Source organism: Hakea prostrata, chromosome 5, assembly GCF_041222555.1.
Source record: "Hakea prostrata isolate BN-2017 chromosome 5, UWA_Hpros_2, whole genome shotgun sequence".
NCBI classification, from domain to species: Eukaryota; Viridiplantae; Streptophyta; class Magnoliopsida; order Proteales; family Proteaceae; genus Hakea; species Hakea prostrata.
The window spans coordinates 47,062,195-47,086,943 of record NC_142604.1 but is presented as its reverse complement, the minus strand read 5'-3'; the positions used below and the strand labels follow the sequence as shown (position 1 = coordinate 47,086,943).

At 33.1% G+C, this 24,749-nt stretch overlaps 1 pseudogene; it reads left to right on the top strand.

The window, feature by feature from the left end:
• Positions 1-4,470: 4,470 nt before the first annotated feature.
• On the top strand, positions 4,471-24,237 carry LOC149016187 (pentatricopeptide repeat-containing protein At5g48910-like; annotated as a pseudogene).
• Positions 24,238-24,749: the final 512 nt, after the last annotated feature.

Genomic DNA, 24,749 nt, shown 5'->3' with positions numbered 1-24,749 from the left:
AACACAATTGGTTTTCTATGGATTTGCTTTTAGCAAAATACTGGCAGGCTCTTATGTAGAAGTGGTGAGACCAAAAAATATCAAGTTCAAGCCTTTTCCCTCTACAACTCTCCTCACCCCTCTCCCTCCCATCCCCTGGCTTATAGGCTACAAATCCTTGTGATTAGGTTTTTTTTTTTCTTTTTTTTTCGTTCTTTAATTAAATGATGCTGAAATAGCATATCACTTTCGACCAATCAAACTTGTGCTTCGTTTTGGCCAAGATTATCGCAAAGATGCTCTCTCAAAGTATCAAGAAGCTCCTAGACCATATCATTGAATCAATCTCAACTCGCATTCATTGCGGACAAGTACATTTTCGATAGTATCCTTGTCGCTCATGAATTATTTCATTTTATTACAAAAACTGAAGATGTCACTCATGAATTATTTTATTTTATTACAAAAAATGAAGAAAAATAGTCCCAACCAGCTTATGCAATTAAATTTGGTACGCGATATGATTGAGTTAATTGGATTTTATTTGAGAGATTCATGCTCAAACTTGGATTCGTGAGTCAATGGGTCAAAATGGTTTACATTAGACAAGTCTCATATAACATTTATTTAATGGGAATGGATAGAGGAGATGTTTAGGCCTCAAAATTAGGAACAGGGTGAAAGTATTTCTCATTTAATTTTTGACAACAATTGCTTTCTTTTTGGCCAAGCAAATCACCGACAATTAATGCTTGGAAAAAATGCCTAGATCTATATTGTAGAAGAAACCTTTAAATATTTAGGCCTTTCTACAATGTTTTTCTTTTTTGGTGTCTGAGATTCATCCGAGCCATCTTAAGTGCACCTTGATTACATTTTCAGAGGGAGCTTTATCATCCGTAAAGGTCGAACCTATTACCTCTCCACTAGAAGTTTGAATCTTACCACTCTACAACCCTCTTTATAGATTTTGGATTATCAAAGAAGTTACTTTTTTGTGATCTAAAAGATAGAATCGGGACCAAGCTATAGGAGTGGAAAAAGTCATTTCTTACCCAAGTAGGTAAAGAAGTTATAATTAAGACTCTTTTTTGTATCAATTCTCATTCTCTATTATGCCTATTTAAAAGAAATAAGTACAAGAATTCATTATTGTTCAAGAATGAAAAATGGTTTGGTGAATTTTATTGAAAATAAATTATAAAATGAAAAATAAGTTTGGTGTCAAAATAAAAAATTGTTGGAAAATAATAGTAAACAAGTGATAAAAGAGGAAAAAAAAAATATAGTTTTTATAAAAAAATGTGTATTGACTATTTTACCCTCATCTTAACCATAAAATTTTAAATAAACTTGTGCATAAATGAAGAGAATAAAATCTCACCATAATCCATAATAGACAAAAAGTACATTATGGATTTTGAAAGTTTTTCTATTATTTTAAATAGAAATAAAACTGATAATAAATATCAAACAACTTAAAATAATGAAAAAACCTCATAATTGAGAATGATAATTGATACCAAAAAGAGTCTTAAATCAACGACCCTTCCTATAATAAACTATGTGAGATCACATTTTAAAAGCCCTAAGTCTATGCATGAGGATATTAAGAACTAGTTGGTTCTCCCATGCAGTTTGGTTCGGTTCTTAAGTAGCCTCCTCATTCCCTTTTGAAGGTGTTTCTTCTATACATAAGTGGATCAAGAATTGGGACAATCTCTTCAACAATGACAAAAGATTTGCTCAAAATCGAGTTTCATTTGCTACTTTCATAATGTGATACATATGGCGTGCTAGAAATGAGCTGGTTTTTAACAATGTTTATTGGTCTTGGAAGAAGTTTTAAGGTTTTCTAATAATGATTTTGAGGAGTTTTCTACATTTTCTATCATTTCGAGAATTCTTATCTTATTTCTAGTGACTGATTGACAAGAAATGATAATATGGTTGGTTGGTGGTGACCAAGGGCATTGTTAACCTGAACAAACTTGGTTTGAAGATCTCAATAGAGGAGGGAGGGGAGCAATATCAGAAATAAAAGCAAATTGCATTGACACTCCAAAATGGAAGCCTTAAAGCACTGATGTCCTCACTTTATGTTTGAAAAACACAAAGACACAAAATTAGATTTTCATTAGTCATTTCTTGCCTAAGATAAGGATTTCTAAAACACCATCACCTGACCAAAATCATCGGTGGCCCATATGACAATGCTCAAAATCAATGATCAAACACTAGATGAGATATTTTCGATTTTTGCCAGCAGCCCATGTTTGTAATTCTCATTAATAATTGATTAAGCAAAAGAAAAACATGCATCAGATTTTAAAATTAAACCACCGCCATTTCATCAAAACAGAAAGGTAACAAAGTTTTATTCTATTGAGGATCAAAGACTACGAATTCAAGCTCTCAGACTTCGAGATCGATTGTTCTCAGGAAGGAGGATTCAATTGAATAAAACAAAAATATATATGAAGTTATGAAAATAGAATAATCCTTGTAAGAAATAGAGCAGAATTTTCTCCTTCACTGTTTCAGAAACAAAGTAAATACATAAAAAAACGAGTTAATTGCAAAAAAAAAACAACTTACATAGTTCAAATTACATGGAGATTCACAAACTGATATTCATAACAATCAAGATAAGGAAACCTGAATCAGATTTTGAATGAAATGGGGCTTGGAGGAATAAAAGATTCACAACCGATTCACAACCTGAACCCTATATTTTGAACCCCAGATTCACAAACGAAGGAGAAGAAGAAGAATAGGATTGTTAATCAATCAGAGAGCTTCTACTTGCAAATCGATCACTCCCAACCCACGAACACAGTAGTCTAGCTTTCTCCACTACGCCTCCTCTTCTACCTACAAGGCTGCAACTACACCTGGGGCGAGAGAGACGGAGGAAAGGGAAAACATAAAATGGAAAGAAATCATGGGCATCCATATTTAGAACCGGGTCACAAAACAGGTGTTTTTTTTTTTTTTTTTTGTTAAAACGGGTCATAAGATGGGTCTGGGTCAATTTCACTAATATCTTGCCTTTTAATATGAACCATTTATTAAGAATATGCCACGTGTCAATTTGTGGTGCCGCACCAGACGTGCACAGCATGATTTTTTTCCCTTGAACTTCTTAATTTGGTTTAGTTAGAAAATCCTGCTTCCTTTGAGATGTTGGTTATTTTAGATGATATTTTTGGGCTGAAACAATTAGTTGATCAATGTTTTTTCCTCTTATTTTCTTACCTATGCTAATTTTGAAGCAAATTCTTTGTCTGGGTTGGCTTTGTTTGTGAATATTCCAATTAACTGGCAGTTGTCGAATCTTTGGCTTCTACAACTCTATAGAGAAAATGCAAATGTGTATATATTGAAGCTATCATGCAATGAATTCACTTTCAAACCCCCTATCCCCAAAAAATAAAAAACAGAAAACAGAAAATTGAATTTTGAGTCCAAATAAGAAATATCATGTAGGATGGGTGGGTGCGGCAGCAACTGGATTTGTAGAATCTTGGACTTTTTGTAGAGGCCAAGTCCAGTGTATCCACTTCCACAAAATAAGAGATTAGAAGAATTGAATATAGGAAAATGATGATATGGAGGACTTTCACATGAGGAAGACACAAAACAGAAGTCCCATGTAGAACTTAAACAAGATAGAAATTTTCACATTTTCTCACTCTATTTCTATTTGAAATAGGGTGCATCCCCTCTAAAATCAAAACTTTACAAAGATCTAGAACTTAAACAAGATAGAAATTTTCACATTTTCTCACTCTATTTCTATTGGAAATAGGGTGCATTCCCTCTAAAATCAAAACTTTACAAAGATCATCTGCACTTGATACCATTACATATAACAAATATGGGATTGGGAAAAGCCAAATTGAACTTTCAGTATGACGACCATAATGTCCACATCCATAACTTCTATTTTCAAAGTTGAATCATGAGTAGTCTATCCCTCAATATTGGTATGAGAAAAAACACATTTCGTGGCAATATTGAAAATTAGAAACAAATTTGTAACCTCATTAAGCTTGTAATTGGAGAAAACGAAGATCTGCACCTGGAATCTTGGTGAGGAGAACCCGAAATGTAACGTAAGCCCTGACAGATCAAAGATCCAACCTTGTTGGAAACCATGAGAACTTTTCGTTTGATTTTCATCCGAAAGTGGAAACTGAAAGCGAGTTTGAACTTTGAAAGAGGGGGAGAAGAAGAACAGGGCTTACATTTTTGTTTTTACCATTAAAAGATCCGTTAAGAGGCAGTTAGCCATTTAGGTTTAAAATCTATGTGACGGAAGGTTAACGGCTCATTTGTTGTGAAGCTTGTGGCCCGTTAACGGCATTAACGTTATTATCTATTTGCAACGGGCGCCACAATGATACTCTGAAGATTCCAATCCAAAGGTTGAAGTGTATTCTCAACTAATTTGGAATTCTTTCAACGGTCTTTCTCCACCATTCAACTATGCTGCTCCTGATTCCAGACTCTTCCCTTGTCACACCATCTTCTCTTTCTTCCCCCCACCGTTCCTCTTCTATCTCCCATGAAATCAAAACTTGTAGAAACATGAGGGATTTAAAACAACTTCATTCCTCGAAGATCAAAACTGGTCGAATTCACGATCCTTTTGTTTCTGCCGAAATCCTTCAGTTTTGCACGTTTGCTGATAATGGTAACCTCAAATGTGCTTGTCTTGTTTTTGAGCGGATGGAAGAGCCCAATTGTTTTTCTTGGAACACCATCGTTAGAGCTTTTTCCGATAGTGATGACCCATTAGAGGTCTTGATCATTTTCTGTAGAATGCTTCTTCATGAATTTGTTCACCCAATCGCTTTACCTTTCCTTCTGTGTTAAAAGCATATATCAAGATGGCCAAAATTGAAGAAGGAATGCAAATACATGGTCAGGTAGTGAAGCGTGGGTTAGAATCTGATGAGTTTATTGCTGGCAACCTTGTAAGGTTGTACGTGGTTTGTGGCCTCATGAAGGAGGTTTTTTTTTTTTTCCTGTTCAACAAGAGCCTTGAATGTGATGATTCATTAAAAGATTCAAATATTCATGTTGATGGGTCGTTGTTAATTGTCTTAGCAACTCAATAACGGAATAGACGAAGCAAGATAGATTGTAGTTTTGTATAATGTGATGATTGATGGGTGTTTGATAAATTTGTTAGATAAAAGGGGAGACGTAAGTGATATTATTCAACTAAGAGGGGTTGTAAGTGCTATTTGGCCAGTTAAGAGGGGAGGTAAATGATATTTAACCTTTTACTAATTAATAAACGAATAAATCTATCTTAATCCATTATTTAAAAAACTCATAATTTCTCACAGTTTTTTCATGAAAAATAGTAACTACTATACTCACACAAAATGCAAACTAAGTGTCATTAAAGCAACAATTACAAGACATTTTAATGATGAATAATAGTCATGTATCGTACATTATTGATTAGAATCTTATTATAAACACAAAGGGAGTTTAATATAGCCTCCAGACACATTTTTTTTGGTTTATTTGATTCAAATTATCGTTCTAAATATTAATTGAGAATGATATGAAAAAGAATTATAGTGACAAACTTTCTAATGCAAAGACTGAGATATTGGAGAAAACTAATTTGGTAAATTTATGTTGATCGTAAAATTTTAAATTGGTTTTCATTTCCAAATCATAAAATTATATTGTTCATATAGACTTGTTTAGGTTATTAGAGTAATCATTGGTCTCATACAATCCTTAACACATCCAAAAACAATCTCATAAATACAATTATAAGAAGGATATGATACTGTTACATGTAAGAATTTAAGTGGACGAAGACGGAATTTTGGTTTTTATAAATATAAAATTATATTAAAAAATAGATTTTTCGGTAAAAAGGAGTGGAATGTTATTATTTTTTAATTATCTTTTATGAATTTATCAAATTGTCCCCTATTTCATTATTTATTAAGAAAAGAGCATATTTTAAAAAATTTCAAGATTTTTATCTCAAACTATATTCTAATAGTATGACATGATATGGTAGAATTTGATTTTTTTAGTAGAATATTATAGAGATTGGATGAACTGATAAAAAAGGATGGTGGAATTTAATCAAAATTTCTTTATTAGAGATTAAATCGGCGTTGCATTTAAAATAACAATATTTATGAATTATTTTGTTTAATATCTAATTTTGAATAATATTTTCTTTATTAAGAATTGATATAAAAGAACGAAATTTGTGGGAGGAAATTCTCTTTTCTAATTTTAATTTAATTTAATTTAATTTATAAATTAAAAGAAATGAAAATTTACAAAGGGTACCAACAATTTATAAGGAAAAAAAAAGATAATAATAATGGACAAAATATGACATTTGAATCAAAATGAGGGATACAATAGTCAAATTAAAGATTTGCAGAGAAAGAGGAGTAAATGTTTTTATATAATAGTAGTATGTATATATATATTTACAAAAGTGACTTTAGATTAATTAAGGAAAAATAAAATAAAATAAAATAATGAAAGGAATAAAAAATAGGGAGAGAGAAAAAAAAACTAATTAGAGAAATAAATAAAATCTTTTAGAAAATCTATTAAAAAATAAAAAATTATAAAACCCAAGGTAACTCCACTTTAAGTGTGTAAAATGATGCTTTATGCCCTAAGATTTTACACATAAATGTGTTCTTTATGTCGCATTCAAGTTCAACGCGAACTCTCTTGTTATATATTCAATAGTCACTTTTTTGCACACAAATATTGCTATTCTAACTTGTGGGCTGGTATGGTGTTATTGCAATTCCTTCCTCTCTCTTTTTGGTTCAACAATTCATTCTTCTTTAACTTTATATTTTCCTTCTATTGCATTTCATTGTTTATAATTTTTTTAGAGTTTTTTATACAACATTTACTATTATTGGGGTGAACATAGTTTTATAGTTTTACCTTTTGGCCAAAAAAAAAGAACATAGTTTTACCCACTATTATGATCTAAATTATATAACACCTACTTTCAAAACTACAAGTTAGCCACAATTAGAATTTTTTGTTTAGTGGGAGTGTAAAATGACCTAAGTGTCCATTGCCAGTAAAATGGCTTAATTACCCTCATTTAATACCCTTCCATACTCAAACCTTAGGAAGGTGAAGGGAGAACCTCTTTGCCCATCTTCTTCCTATCCCTTGCAATCCATCACAACCCTGGAAAGAAAAAAACCCTCTATTGTGTACAACTGTGCACTTTTTGTACCACATAGAAAGCTAAGATTAAAAGCTTAATTTTAAAATTTTAAAATCCTCAATAATCTTGTATTTGCTTTGCTTTCTCAGCCAACCATTTGGTATATATGGGCTCAAGAGGCGGAGCCACATTGGGGCCAGAAGGGACCATGGCCTCCTGGATTTTTTAAATTTAAAAATATCTATATTTTCCCTTTATTTCTCTCAATTTATGTGTGAAATACCATCATTTGGCCCCCTCCAAAAATAAAAAATAAAAATTTCAACTAAAGATGATGGGTATAAATGTCACTCTTAATCATTATCTAACGGTTATCATTAAACCCCTAGTTTTCAGGAATTAAACGTAAAATTCTAATTAAAAACTAACTCACAATCCATGAATTTCTCCTTATATTCTCTCTCATATTTTCATTCTTATTTATTATCTAATGAATCTCCTCTTTTAGTCGTTTTTTTTTTTTTTTCCCCTTTTTTTCATGTCTCACACTGTCACACAATATTGGAGTAGTTAGCAAATATTGGAATCGTAATCATTTAATTTTTTCATATATAATCATAATCATTTTATTTTTTAATCCCTAAACTTTCTCATAAAGTTTTCTGTTCCTACTAATATCAATTTATATTTTTAATTTCATTAGTTGGATGTTTAAATTTCAGCCATTAACATTATTATATCTAATCATAATCATTGATTTTTTTAATTAATATATGATAAATTGAATGTTTATCCCATATTTAATTAATAGACTTGGAATCTATCGTTTTTCCTAGAATTTCTCCCACAATTTTAGCCACTACTTTATTTTAATATATTTTTTTTATAATTTACTTATAATTGTGTCTATATTTTAGTTGTTTTATTAATTTACCTAAAATTTTAACTTGGACCCCACACATCAAATTATAATAAAATATTCTGAGATGGGACTTACAGTGGGTCCCGCATTGGCCCACGTATATTCGGCGCCCAATGTTCAATCCTTGCTTTGCTCTGGCAGTGTCGTGCACATTAGAGGATGTTTTTCCCACAACCCTTCCCATCAGCGACCACGACCCACTACCCACTCCTCACTCTATGAGCAAGAGGAAATTGATTTGGATTGAAGTCAGTCATCATTATCTAGTTCTTAAAGGTCTAAAATTGTAAATGTTTCTTTTATATAATTTATTTATTTATATTTGAGAATCCATTCAAATATAACAAACAAAAAGTTCCATGAAAAATTCTAACAACAATTTCTCTTGGAAAACAAAATTGTTTAAACATAAAAAATGTATAGGGAATAAAAACACGTGAGATTGTGCTAGTATTTTAAGTGATCAATAAAATTAACAATGTTTAAAATTGCTCTGAGATAAAGTTTGTTTTCTTCTTCAGGGAAGGCACCAGGGATCCAAGAATTTGCGTTCTTGGAGTTCTTCAAGAGTTCTTCAAGGTTTATTTTCGAAAGCTTCTACGTTCTAGGGATCAAATTGAGTAAGGGGCTTTGACTTCTGCAATGGATAAGCGCAACCACCGTTCTCTCTCATGGTGCCGTCTCTTATTAAATCGGCGGGGGATCGCTCGTTGGTTAAATGTCATTCCTATTCTTAGGGTGTCTTAATCAATTGGAGTCACTTTGCTCGATTCTTGTTGGGGTAGCTCTCCCCGGTCTCTTGCCCTGTTTGCGCGGTTGTGGGGGGCTTGGTTTTGGGTCTACGAATGGAATGGGCCTTTCCGGCGTTTGGTTCTTGTTGCTCGTATCATCATCTTGGGGCACTTTGTGTTGAATCGGTGGTTGGGGACTCTTCTGTGTGCCTGGCGGTGCCTGAGTGGTTTGCGGTGTTGAACCATCATAAATACTAGAGCTTGGCCGTAGTGCATCCTTTGTTAGTGGGGGGACACTTCTGGTTGTCCTTGGTTTCCAATGGCTCTCTAGCCCTACAAATGATCTATCGTGGGCGTTGGGGACGGCGGGTGGTTTCTTTTGGTTTGTGCACTGGGCTGGGTTATGGTGGTCATCGGGTTTCGTTTATTGCCTCGGTGGTGTTCCGTCTCCAACATTGACAAGGTAATAACTTGGGGTGGGGAATTCTGTCTGTGCATCTGGATGAGTCTCATGACCATCTGTTCTTGGGTGTGGTTTTCTATTGCTGTTTGGTCTAGCTTCTCCAAGTCCACGGGTTTGTTTATACTCGAGAAACTCTTGGAGTGAGGAATCGGATGGGTTGTGGAGGGTTCGCGGTGGTGATTTGGTTGTCGCATTCGCAAGTTCAACTTTGGGTGTTTGTCTATCGGTTTGGGCAGCAAGAAATAATGTGGTTTTCAAATGGTCATGTTGTAGCTGAAGCCGTTCCAACATATTTTAAGTGATGTTCGAAATAGGTTTTCAAGGTGCACTTGCATGGTGATTGATTCCCCCGCTACCGTGGTTCTTCCTTTCCACCGATGGAAGATTAGGTGAAATTTCAGCTCCGGGGCAGGGCGGTAAATGGATTTCCTGAATGGGTGGATCTCGTGCTGTGATGGATCTATTCGGTCCGCCATTGGTGGGTATGCTGTTTCCGAGATGCGGGGAGCGCTATGCTGTGCGTCTGTTTGAAACAAATATATTGGTAATGGAGCTAGGCGATCCTTCGGGCTTACAACAAGCATCCGATTTAGCCTATCCCGTGTCCGGGTGGCGGATTCTCGGTCGTGGCAATGGTATGGGGCAAGTATAGCATTCCTTGGTTTGCTCAAGAGTTAGTCGCAGACATTCGAGACCTCTCGCAACAGTTCGACTATTGTGTTATTTTCTTCCCTCCTAACATTTCTGATGACCTTGCACGGTTACTCAGAAATGATGTAGATGGGATGTCCTATTATCGTATGTTATTTTGTTTCCGTTATTTATACAAAGCTACCTTTTTCCAAAAAAAAAAACATCGATCCCCCAGAGATGGATATCTGCACAAGGGAAGAATCCAGTGCAGGATCCCATGGACTTGATGGGTTTGGGAAAATTCAAGCGCAATCTCTGGCTCTCCCTTTGGCATATCTATGGTGGTTGGTTTTCGTGTGAGGAAAACATTTATTCGCTTGTTGAATACTGGATATCCCTTGCCCGCCATCTGTCAGGGACTTGGAAATTTTTAAGTCCATAACCCAGAAAGATCCACATAGTGCCTTAGCATGGGTTGGTGCTGTCCAATCTGAAATAGCTTTTGGAAATCTCAGTGTTGCAAGAAACAGAGGTTATTACCATTGCCCTCCATTGCCCTCAGCATGAGGATATCGATGGAAGCGATTTAATTGGCTTGCAGTGACAACGAAGACAGCATCCAAGAAGTCAAGCCTCTGGTTGATAAAGCGCTACAAGCAATCCATTCGTCCGCAAAAAAACTATGGATTCGTGCTTCAACATGATGGAAGTATTGAAGGAGGCAATACGACACAACCAAATGACATTATGCAAATAATTAATTAGATTGGTAGATGAAAAAGAAAAAATTGTTTTTCTTAGGGCTGCATTGGAGATATTCCTTTTGGACGATTGCTGCGAGATCTCTTCAAATTGAGATTGTTAAACAAATTCATCAAAGAGAAGTTTAAACAAGCTTAATCCGCAATTCCATTTGTAACTTTAGAGAATACAATTTTTTGATGTTTTTATCTAAGAGTTAAAATTGTACAACCATACAAGACATTCTACATGGAATGAGAATTTTAACCAAGATAAACTATGGATGCAAATCATTTAATAAAAAATTATTTAATCAAATTTTATTAATATCGAAGCACATGGTCATGGTGTATTGCACAACTATATCTAAAATTAGTTATACCAAAATAATTCCCAATTACAAGCCTAATGATTGATGAATTGTGTTGATTTTGAACTTGCTTGAGGTGCATGGCACTAGAAATGGGCAATTGGAAGCCAACAATGAATGTCTGGAACAAGCTTTTGAATCCCCATATAGGCGATATTGATTTAATAGATGGGCTGGATCAAGGGCTGCAAAACCCAGACGTTTGTTACAGTTATAAATTGATTAGCTTGAATTGAACTAGATTCAATTGGAGAACACTGATTGGAGCCCAATTGTTGTGCATTCAGAATGTCCACCAGGTCCCACTTAAACTGGATCGATATTTGATAACTCACTACTCAACCATGGCTGATCCTCCCCAGATGTTGGATGTAAGGTTGGTCCTCGGAGAAGACACCCAGCTAGATCCCATGCTCAAAAATGACGGTTAAGATTGGCAGCAATGCAAAGCTCATAGTACATAAGATCAAAGATTAACAAAAAAAAAAGGGGAATGGAAGCGTATTGCAGATTAACAGGACCAATAATAAACGTAAATCAAACAACAAAACAAAATAGGAGGTGAAGAATGGATCGTTACCTGATCGGTTTGATGAGGACATTTAAGTGTGAAATCTTAGGGCATAAAGCATTGCATTTTACAAACTTAGAATGGAGCTATCTTGGGTTTTAAGTTGTTTTTGCAGATTTTAGGACTTTTCAAGATTTAAGCAAATACTTGGAGTTTTGGGCTTGAATCATGCTATTTTAAACATCAAGAGGTCCATTCAAATTCTAAAATGAGAAAATGGGTCTGATCTGGAACATGATGGGCTAGAGATGTGTGATTATGGGCCAACTCCGAAATATTGAAGAGATAAAAAAGACAAATTTGATCTACGGCTGAGATTTTAAATTATCAGGAAAAAAATACATAGATATTATTGAGAGAGTACAAATGGAGAAAGAGTCCTTGAATATGTCAATATGTTATTTCCTATTTGTGATTTGATTAAAGAAATAAAAAGAGGAAAAAGAATTATATTTAGAGAAGAAAGAGGCAAAAATCCCATTTTTTTAATGCCTTTGTCCAGGTTCGATCAAACCCTTCATCGAATGGTCATCCGATGTTCGATCGTGCTGATTTTTGGAGGAGAGCTTCATGACTACTTAAACCTCAAATCCAATGGTGGGATTATGCATCTGATCTCTCTAAGTTGGCACGATTAGTATATCAAAACCCTAATTGGCTGAGTCAGATAGAAACGCTGAGTTTTATTCAAATTCAGCAGTGCATGATATCTCATGCAAACTCTATAAAAGGAGAGCATACTCCATCAAAGTGGAATGTGTTCTAGAGCTTAGTAGAAGCATTCTTTTTTCTTTCTTCAGTTTATTTAGGCTTTTTCTAGTTTTCTTTGCTTGCATTTGTAAGATTTAAATTTCTAAATTGAATGTTTAGGTTTAATTTTTTTATGTAATGCAATTCAAGTTCAAGTTTTAAGTTTTTAGATTCGTTTTTCTATGGGTCTAGCAATTGCAGATTTAGATTGTTCTAGATCTAGATCTGGTTGTTAGGGTTGGTTGAGATTCGAATCGTTTGTTCAGTTCACAAGTAAGTAACCTTCTTTATTAATCTTCTCTCTTCCCTCCATTCTTGTTTCTATCTATCCCTCCATATTCTTAATTTAGGATTTACTTTCAGTATTATTTATTGTTCTCCCTTCCCCTGGATCCTTGATCAGAGATGCTTATAGTCGTGCCTCTCTTTGGTTAAGGTTTCCATTTAATTTTCTGCAATTTACTTTATGTTATTTACTTTCTGCAATTTTCTTGGAACACCATCGTTAGAGCTTTTTTCCGATAGTGATGACCCATTAGAGGTCTTGATCATTTTTTGTAGAATGCTTCTTGATGAATTTGTTCACCCAATCGCTTTACCTTTCCTTCTGTGTTAAAAGCATATTCCATGATGGCCAAAATTGAAGAAGGAATGCAAATACATGGTCAAGTAGTGAAGCGTGGGTTAGAATCTGATGAGTTTATTGCTAGTAACCTTGTAAGGTTGTACGTGGTTTGTGGCCTCATGAAGGAGGTTTTTTATTTTATTTTTATTGTTCAACAAGAGCCTTGAATGTGATGATTTATTAAGGGCATGTTTGGTTACATGAATCTGGAGATTTCAAACATCTATAGATTTCAAATTTATGGAGTCATAATTTATAAAATTAAATGTTTGGTTGTAGAATGAAATCTATGGATTCATCCTAAAAAACTATTTGATCGATGTGATTTTTATAAATGTGCAAATGTATAACTTTTTTGAAATCTCTGGATTTCACCACTTACCCATAAATTTACATATTCACGTTTTTAGTGTAAAAAGGTGAATCTCTAGATTTCATGAATCTAGAGATTTTTACAACCAAAAGGGTAATAATTCTTAGATTTATGAATCCAGAGATTTGAAATCTCTAGATTTATGTAACCAAATAGGCCCTAAAAGATTCAAGTATTCATGTTGATGGGTCTGATGTTAATTGTCTTAGCAACTCAATAACGGAAAAGAGGAAGCAACATGGGATTGTAGTTGTATAATGTGATGATTGATGGGTGTTTGATAAATTCGTTATATAAGGGGGGAGAGGTAAGTGATATTATTCAACTAAGAGGGGTTGTAAGTGCTATTTGGCTAGTTAAGAGGGGAGGTAAGTGATATTTAACCTTTTTCTAATTAATAAATGAATAAACCTATCTTAATCCATTATATTAAAAACTCATAATTTCTCACATTTTTTTCATGAAAAATAGTAACTACTATACTCACACAAAATGCAAGCTAAGTGTCATTAAAACAACAATTATAAGACATTTTAATGATGAATAATAGTCATGTATCTTGCATTATTGATTAGAATCTTATTATAAATACAAATGGAGTTTAATATAGCCTCCCTACACATTTTTTGGTTTATTTGTTTCAAATTCTCGTTCTAAATACAAATTTGAGAATGATATGAAAAAGAATTATAGTGACAAACTTTCTAATGCAAAGACTGAGATATTGGAGAAAACTAATTTGGTAAGTTTATGTTGATCGTAAAACTTTTAAATTGGATTTCATTTCCAAATCATAAAATTATATTGTTCATATACCGTTTAGGTTATTTTTTGTTTAAATTGTATAATATTTTTAACTATATTAAGTTTGACAAATGAAAAACATGATATGTAATTCTCAAAAAATGACATGCAAGTAAATTTTTTTTTAACGCTTGAGATATTTATTGACTGAGGGAATAAATACAATAATGTATCTTTAGTTTTCTAGAATCAATCACAATACAAATGCGACTTTACAAGTTAGTAAACCCACTCAAGGAGTTTTGATTGCACATGAAGCAGCCAACTTCATCCCATAATCTGCTTCTATTGGTCTCATACAATCATTAACGCATCAAAAAACAATCTCATAATTACAATTACAAGAAGGATATGATACTGTTACACGTAAGAATTTAAGTGGACGCAATTTTGGTTTCTATAAATATAAAATTATATTAATAAATAGATTTTTTTGTAAAAAAGGTGGAATGTTATTATTTTTTAATTACCTTTTATGAATTTATCAAATTGTACCCTATTTCATTATTTATTAAGAAAGAAACATATTTAAAAAATTTCAAGATTTTTATCTCAAACTATATTCAAATAATATGACATGATATGGTAGAATTTGATTTTAGAATATAGACATGGGATGAATGATAGAAAAGGATGGTTGATTTTAATCTAAAGTTCTTTGCCCCGGTAGAATATTATAGAGTGGATGAATTGATAAAAAAGGATGGTAGAATTTAATCAAAAGTTATTTATTAGGGATTAAATCGCGTTGCATTTAAAATAACAATATTTATGAATTATTTTATATAATATCTAATTTTGAATAATATTTCTTTATTAAGGATTGATATAAGAGAACGAAATCTGTGGGAGGAAATTCTCTTTCCTAATTTTAATTTAATTTATAAATTAAAAGAAATGAAAATTTACAAAGGGTACCATCAATTTATTAGGAAAAATTAAAAAAAGATAAGAAAAATTAATGGACAAAATATGACATTTGAATAAAAATGAGGGATATAATAGTCAAATAAAAGATTTGCGAAGAAAGAGGAGTACGTGTTTTTTATATAATAGTAGTGTGTGTGTATATATTTACATATAAAGTGATTTTAGATTAAATAAGGAAAAATAAAATAAAATAAAATAATGAAAGGAATAGAAAGTAGGGAGAGAGAGAAAAAACTAATTAGAGAAATAAATAAATCTTTTAGAAAATCTATTAAAAAAAATAAAAAAATTCTAATCTTTGACTACTTGTGGGCCCATACATTTTTCAATGACAGTAAAGTAAAATAGAATAAAAATCCTAATCTTATTTATAAAAGTCGTAAATCAAAATAGGCTTATTTATTTCTAAAATATTTTGAAGTTGGCCCATAATTGCATCTCTAGTCCATCATACTCCAAATGATGCTTATTTTCGCATTTGAGAATTTGAACGGATCTCATGACGTGTAAAATTTCATGTTTCATACAAAAAACTCTAAATATTCGCTCAAGCTCTAAAAATTCATAAAATTTGCAAAAACAACATAAAACCCAAGGTAACTCCACTCTAAGTGAGTAAAATGCATGCTTTATGCCCTAAGATTTTACACATAAATGTGTATCACGTAATCACGTAGCATTCAAGTTCAACGCAAACTCTCTTGTTATATATATTCAATGGTCACTTTCTTGCAAACATATATTGCTATTTTAACTTTTGTGCTTGTTATGGAGAACCACAGATTGTCGGAGGATATCAAGGCGAAGACTAATGAGTGTTATTGTTTTGCGGGATCAAATTTCACCCCCTTCCAAGTTGAGTTCCGGTACCTGCTTTTATCAAGAAGAAAGATGGTGTTGTGCTATGATGATTTTTTGTTGAGGTTGTAAACTGACTGTGTTGAGTTGCAAACTTTTATGTATCACGGTTGCAAACTGTGTTGAGGTTGTATTTGTCTTTAAAGATTTGCTTAGACATTAGTTGAATTTACATATTTGTAACTTTTCTGCACAAAGAAATTAATTAATTTTGAGTTGAGTTCATCTATTGTTTTCAAAATTTGATTGATTGGAGCGAGACAAAAAAAAAAAAACCAACCAGTTCATTTATCAAACCCGATCCGTCGGAAGAATAAAAAAAATAGGATGAGAATTCCGGCTAGGCTACGTGAAGCTCATGGCTTTGTTCTAAAAATCTACCAATATTTTCTTTATTAAGGATTGATATAAGAGAAGAAAATCTGTAGGAGGAAATTCTCTTTCATAATTTTAATTTAATTTATAAATTAAAAGAAATGAAAATTTACAAAGGTTACCAACAATTTATAAGGAAAAATAAAAAAAGATAAGAAAATTAATGGACAAAATATGACATTTGAATAAAAATGAGGGATATAATAGTCAAATAAAAGATTTGCGGAGAAAGATGAGTAGGTGTTTTTATATAATAGTAGTATGTATATATATATTTACAAAAGTGATTTTAGATTAATTAAGGAAAAATAAAATAAAATAAAATAATGAAAGGAATAGAAAGTAGGGAGAGAGAGAAAAAACTAATTAGAGAAATAAATAAAATCTTTTAGAAAATCTATTAAAAAAAATAAAAAATTCTAATCTTTGACTAGTTGTGGTTCCCATACATTTTTCAATAACAGCAAAGTAAAATAAAATAAAAATCATAATCTTATTTTTAAAAGTCATAAATCAAAATAGGCTTATTTATTTCTAAGATATTTTCAAGTTGGCTCATAATTGCATCTCTAGTCCATCATGCTTATTTTCGCACTTGAGAATTTGAACGGACTTTTGACGTGTAAAATTGCATATTTCATACCTAAAACTCCAAATATTTCACATAAATGAACCGCATAAAATTTGTATTTTAGTTGTAGATTGAAATACTGGGATATAGTTAAAAATTCATAAAATTGGCAAAACAACATAAAACCCAAAGTAACTCCACTCTAAGTGTGTAAAATGCATGTTTTATGCTCTAAGATATTACACATAAATGTGTTCATCACATAGCATTCAAGTTCAACGCGAACTCTCTTGTTATATATTCAATGGTCACTTTCTTGCACACAGATATTGTCATTCTAACTTGTGTGCTGGTATGGTGTTATTGAAATTCCTTCCTCTCTCTTTTTGGTTCAACAATTCCACCTTCTTTAACTTTAGATTTTTCTTCTATTGCAGTTAATTGTTTATAATTTTTTTAGGGTTTTTTATACAACATTTACTATTATTGGGGTGAACATAGTTTTATAGTTTTATCTTTTGGCCAAATAAAAGAACATAGTTTTAAATAATATAACACCTACTATTATGATCTAAATAATATAACACCTACTTTCAAAACTACAAGTTATCCACAATTAGAATTTTTTGTTTAGTGGGAGTGTAACATGACCTAAGTGTCCTTTGGACAGTAAAATGGCTTAATTACCCTCATTTATTACCCTTTCATGCTCAATCCTTAGGAAGGTGAAGGGAGAACCTCTTTGCCCATCTTTTTCCTATCCCTCGCAAACCACCACAACCCCTGGAAAAAAAAAATCCTCTGTTGTGCACAACTTTGTACTTTTTGTACCAAATAGAAAACTAAGATTAAAAGCTTAATTTTAAAATCCTCAATAATCTTGTATTTGCTTTTGCTTTCTTGGCCAACCATTTGGTATATATGTGCAATGTCCAGAGGCGGAGCCACGTTGGGCCGGAGGGGGCCATGGCCCCCGAATTTTTTGAAATTTTAAAAATTCCTATATTTTCCCCTTATTTCTCTCCCTTAATGTGTGAAATACCATCATTTGGCCCCCTCCAAAAATAAAAAAAATAAAAATTTAAGATAAAGATGATGGGTACAAATGTCCTTCTTAATCATTATCTAATGGTTATCATTAAACCCTTAGTTTTAAGGAATAAAATGTCAAATTCTAATTAAAAACTAATCACGATCCATGAATTCTCCCCATATCATTTTCATTCTTACTTATTCTATCATGAATCTCCTTTCTTATTCTCTTCTTCTTCTTCTTCTTCTTTTCTTCTTCTTTCTTTTCTTCTTTTTTTTTTCTTTTTTTTTTTTTTTTTTTTTTTTTTTTTGACATGTCTCACACAATATTGGAGTAGTTAGCAAACATTGGAATTGTAATCATTTAATTTTTTTCATATATAATCGTAATCATTTTATTTTATTTTTATCCCTAAACTTTTTCATAAAGTTTCTATTCCTACTAATATCAATTTATATTTTTAGTTTCATTAGTTGGATGTTTAAATTTCTGCCATTAACATTATTATATCTAATCATAATCATTGATTTTTTTAATTAATATATGATAAATTGAATGTTTATCCCATATTTAATTAATAGACTTCGAATCTATCTTTTATCCTATAATTTCTCCCACAATTTTAGCCCCTACTTTATTTTAATTTTTTTTTATAATTTACTTATAATTGTGTCTATATTTTAGTTGTCTTATTAATTTACCTAAATTTTTAACTGGACCCCACACATTAAAATATAATAAAATATTCTGAAATGGGACTTACAGTGGGTCCCCGCATTGGCCCACGTATATTTGGCCCCCAATGTTCAATCCTGGCTCTGCCTTGGCAATGTCGTGCACAATAGAGGATGTTTTTCCCACAACCCGGCCCCCAATGTTCAATCCTGGCTCCGCCTTGGCAATGTCGTGCACAATAGAGGATGTTTTTCCCACAACCCTTCCAATCAGCGACCACAACCCACTCCCCACTCTCAGAGCAAGAGGAAATTGATTTGGATTGAAGTCAGCCATCATTATCTAGTTCTAAAAGCACTGAAGTTGTAAATGTTTATTTTATATAGTTTATTTATTTATATTTGAGAATCTATTCAATATAACAAACAAAAAGCTCCATGAAAAATTCTAACAACAATTTCTCTTGGAAAACAAAAATGTTTAAACATAAAAAATATATGACAAAAAACCCGTGAGATTGTGCTAGTATTTTAAGTGATCAATAAAATTAACAGTGTCTAAAATTGCTCTGAGATAAAGTTTGTTTTCTTCTTCAGCGAAGGCACCAGGATCCAGGAGTTTGCGTTCTTGGAGTTCTTCAAGAGTTATTTTTGAAAGTTTCTACGTTCTAGGGATCAAATTGGGTAAGGGCTCTAAATTCTACATGATCCCATGGACTTGATGGGTTTGGGAAAATTCAAGCGCTATGTCCATGACCTAGAAAAATCCACAATGTGCTTTAGAATGGATTGGTGTTGCCCAATCTGAAATAGTTCTTGGAAATCTTAGTGTTGCAAGAAACAGAGGCTGTTACCATTGCCCAATTGCCCTCAGCATGAGGATATGTGGATGGAAGCAATTAAATTGGTTTGCAGTGACAACGAGGACAGCATCCAAGAAGTTAAGCCTCTAGTTGATAAAGTGCTACAAGCAATCCATTTGTCCGTAAAAAACTATGAATTCGTGCTTCAACATGATGGAAGTACTGAAGGAGGCAATATGACACAATCAAAAGTCTATGACACTATGCAGAGAATTGATTAAATTGGCAAATGAAGAAGAAAAATTGTTTTTCTTAGGACTACATCGAAAGTATTCCTTTTAGACGAGGAGCTGCGTACAACTCTGCAAATTGAGATTGTTAAACAAATTCATCAAAGAGAAGCTTAAAAAAGTTTGAAATCCGCAATTCCATTGGTAACTTTAAGAATACAATTTTTTATGTTTTTAGAGTACTAGTCTCTTTGAGGCAGTATGGGTGGCAGTTGTGCTCACAAAAACGCGGTGGTCATGGCCATTAGGCCACAAATTCTCATGATTATGTTTGCCTCATTTTTTAATTAAATGATGCTGAAATGGCAGATCACTTTTGACCAATCAACTTGTGCTCCATTTTGGCCAAGATTGTCCCAAAGATGTTCTCTCAAAGTATCAAGAAGCTTCTCGACCGTGTCACATATTGAGTCAATCTCAACCCGTGTTCATTCTGGACAAGTACATTTTTGATAGTATCCCAAAAATGTATCCTTGTTTGCTCATGAATTATTTCATTTTATTACAAGAAAGTAGAAAAATAGCCCCAACCAGCTTATGACAATTAAATTCGGTATGCGACGATATGATTGAGTTAATTGGATTTTGTTTAAGAGACTCGTGCTCAAACTTGGATTCGTGAGCCAATGGGTCAAAATGGTCATGAGTTGCATTAGACTAGTTTCATATAACATTTATTTAATGGGAATGGATAGAGGAGATGTTTAGGGCATCAAAATTAGAACCCGGTGAAAGTATTTCTCATTTAATTTTTTACAACGATTGCTTTCTTTTTGGCCAAGCAATTCATTGGTTTTCGTACTCTTGAGATTAGGCTTTTCTGCACGCACCTTGATTACATCCTCAGAGAGAGCTTTTTCATCCGCAAGAGTCAAACCCATGATCTCTCCACTTAAAAGTATGAATCTTACCACCCTACCAACTCTCCTTATAGATTTTTGATTATCCAAAAAGTAACTTTTTGTGATGTAAAAGATAGAATCGTGACTAAGCTATAGGAGTGGAAAAAGTCATTTCTTACCAGGGGTGGACCCAGGATGCAATATTGAGGGGGGCCGAACCGCCGAAGAATAAAAGCCATATAACCTTCCCGTTGGGGAAAGCACTAATGCTTTTTTGTCCACACATATTGTGTGGGCCCTTATAAGACCTATTTGAGGTCCCACCTCTAAATTATTTTATTATATTAAAGAATAGATCTATATATATTTTGTGGGGCCCATAGGTATTTGAAAAAAAAAAAGGTAAATTATTGATAATGATATTTTTTTTCCGACAAAATATAGGTAAAATTAAATCAACAATATAAAAAATATATATATATATATATACATAACTTCAACCCTAAAAAGTTAGATGCAAGCCAAAATTTTCTTTGATAAGAAATATAAACCAAATTTTTTTTTTAGGTAAGATGCAAACTAATAGTAATTAGTTACCTAGTAATATAGACATTTTATTTACAATACAAAATCAAATTAATGAAAAATTGTAGAAGAAATAAAGAAACACAGAATATAAAATCAAATAAAAAGAATATCAAAAAATGGATAAAAAGATAAACCATAAATAAATTGAGAAAGAGAATGAGTACCTAATTGTGGAGTAGATTTTTTTTTCAAATCACAATACAAAATTGAAAATTGCAATAGAAATAATGAATCATATAAGATAAACGATAGATAAATTGACAAAGAGAAAGAATACCTAATTGTGGAGTAGATTTTTTCCCAAATTTTCTTAACCCAAGAGAGAGAAAAGAATAAATAAGAAGAAAAGAGGAGAGATGAGAGAATAAATAGGGATTGAAGAGTTAGTTTTTGATTTTTGAATATCTAATAAGATTTTTTTTTTTCTAAAATTTACTTGAACCCATGTTTATAGAAACATAAGAGAATAAATAGGAAGAAAAGATGAGAGAGAAAAGAGGGGAGAATAAATAGGGATTGAGGAGTTAGTTTTAATTAGAAATTACATTTAAAAAAGCTATACATTTGCACATTCACAAAAATCACGTCGATCAAATAGTTTTTTAAGATGAATCCATAGATTTCATTCCACAACCAAACATTTAATTTTATAAATTATGACTCCATAGATTGGGGGGGGGGAATAGTGACATTTCTATAGATTTGAAAAAACTTTAGATATTTGAAAAAACTGAAACATGTAACCAAACAGCGAATTAAAGGAATTGTTTAAAATTTACAAAAATTCGGGGGCCATGGCCCCCTCGACCCCCTTTTAGGTCCGCCCCTGTTTCTTACCCAACTAAGGTAAAGAAGTTCTAATTAAGTCAACGACCCTTCCTATAATAAACTATGTGAGATCACATTTTAAAATCCCTAAGTCTATGCATGTGGATATTAAGAACTAGTTGGTTCTCCCATGCAGTTTGGTTTGGTTCTTATGTAGCCTCCTCACTCCCTCTTGAAGGTGTTTCTTCTATACACCAGTGGATCAAGAATTGGGACAATCTCTTCAACAATGACAAAAGATTTGCTCAAAATCGAGTTTCACTTGCTACTTTCATAATGTGATACATATGGCGTGCTAGAAATGAGCTGGTTTTTAACAATGTTTATTTGCTTTTGGAAGAAGCTTTAAGGTTTGCTAATAATGATTTTGTGGAGTTTTCTACAGTTTCTATTATTTTGAGAATTCTTACCTCATTTCTAATGACTGGTTGACAAAAAATGATAATATGGTTGGTTGGTCACCACCAACCAAGGGCATTGTTAAGTTGTACCGTTACAAAACTTGGTTAGAAGGTCTCAATAGAGGAGGGAGGGGAACAATAATTAAAAATAAGAGCAAATTGTACTTTAAAGCACTGACACCCATTTATATTTAAAAAACACAGAGATCCAAAATTGAATTTTCATTAGTCATTTATTACCTAAGATAAAGATTTCTAATACACCAACACCTGACCAAAATCATCCCTGCCCCATAGAACAATGTTCAGAATCAATGATCAAATGCTAGATGAGATATAATCGATTTTTGCCTGCGGCCATGTTTGTAATTCTCATCAATAATTGATTAAGCAAAAGAAAAACATGTAACAGATTTCAGAATTAAACCACCGCTATTTCATCAAAATATTAAGGTAACAAAATTTTATTCAATTGAAGACCAAAGACTACGAATTCAGCTCTCGATTGTTCTCAGGAAGGAGGATTCAATCGATTAAAACAAAAATATATATGAGGGAATAAAATATTCACAACCTGGATTGTAGTTTTGTATAATGTGATGATGGATGGGTGTATGAGACATGAGGATTTTGAAGCTGCTCGGAAGCTGTTTGATGAGATGCCCCAAAGAAATGTAGTATCTTTTAATGGAATTTTAGCTGGGTATGCACAAAATGGATTCTTCAAGGAGGCCTTGGAGATCTTCCGGGAGATGCAGCTGACCAATGTAAACCCAAATTATGTTACTCTAGTTAGTGTTCTTCCGGCAATCTCTCGATTGGGGGCTCTTGATATGGGTATATGGGTTCATGTTTACTCAATAAAGAACGAAACCAAGATGGATGATGTGCTTGGTTCTGCTTTGATTGATATGTATTCGAAGTGTGGGAGCATAGAGCTAGCACTTGAGGTATTTGAGAGGCTGCCTAGAAGGAGTACTATTACTTGGAATGCTATCATTGTGGGACTCGCAATGCATGGTCAGCCTAAGGATGCTCTAGATCTATTTCTCCAAGATGGAACAATCTGGAATAGTTCCTACTGATATTACCTACATAGGTGTGTTGACTGCATGTAGCTATGCGGGGTTAGTGGATGAGGGTCGATTCTATTTTGATCGCATGGTTGAAATCCACAGAATAACACCCAAGATTGAACATTATGGATGCATTGTTGATCTTTTAGGGCGTGCTGGCTACCTTAATGAAGCTGAGGAATATATACTCAATATGCCAGTCAAACCCAGTTGCTTGGTGCTTGTAGGATTCATTGCAATATTGAGATGGGTGAACGTGTTGCTAAACGTCTCATGGAATTGGCTCCTTATAACAGTGGAAGCTACGTTGCCCTATCAAATATCTATGCCTCTCTGGGAAACTGGGATGCTGTTACTGAGGTGAGACTAATGATGAAGGAGTTTGAAATAAGAAAGGATCCTGGATGCAGTTGGATTGAGCTAGATGGGATGATTCATGAATTTCTTGTTGAAGATGACTCTCATCCAAGAGCTAGAGAGATCCATTTGATTGTTAGAAGAGATGGCAGAGAAGTTGAGAGTTGCTGGCTACAAACCAGACACTACCCAAGTCTTGCTTAAGATGGAAGAGGAAGAAAGAGAAAGTGCCCTGCATTTTCATAGCGAGAAGATTTCTATTGCTTTTGGCTTAGTTAGCACTTACCCAAGATCCCCATTGCGAATTGTCAAGAACCTTCGTATCTGTGGTGATTGTCACTCCTCGATAAATCTAATATCAAAACTATATAATCACAAGATAATTGTAAGAGATAGAAATCGTTTCCACCATTTTGAGGATGGATCATGTTCATGGATGGACTTCTGGTGATTTTTGTTCATTTTCAGACCTGTCAAAGGTCTATCAATTTGATTTGCTGCCTAGCAAATGGCTATGGAGTGATGAAGGTCAAGGGTTAGCTACAGCTGCTGCTTGTGGTGTGTAGCCACTTTTAACAGTGCTGAGTTTCAGGGTTAGCTACAGTTGCTACTTTTTAGATTGAAGCAACATTATCTAACCAGGATAACTACCTAAACCCATTTTTATCTCCACATACTTGCATGTTGATGATAGTCTACATCGCTTGGCAGTTCTCTTGGAAGCACACAAGTCACAGTTACTAGACAATTGGAGTCAAGACTCCTTGTCTAAACAGCAAATTTGTCAAGACTCCTCATCTCCAAGGAGACAAATTCGAGACTCTCGTGTTCTAAACAGCAACAACAGTTTTATATCGAGATGCAATTGCATCTTTTCTCAGAGTACAATTGGATATTTGATTGTATATTGCTTTGACAGTAATGATAGAATCTTTCTTTAGGCAGACGTATGCTTCGGCAGCA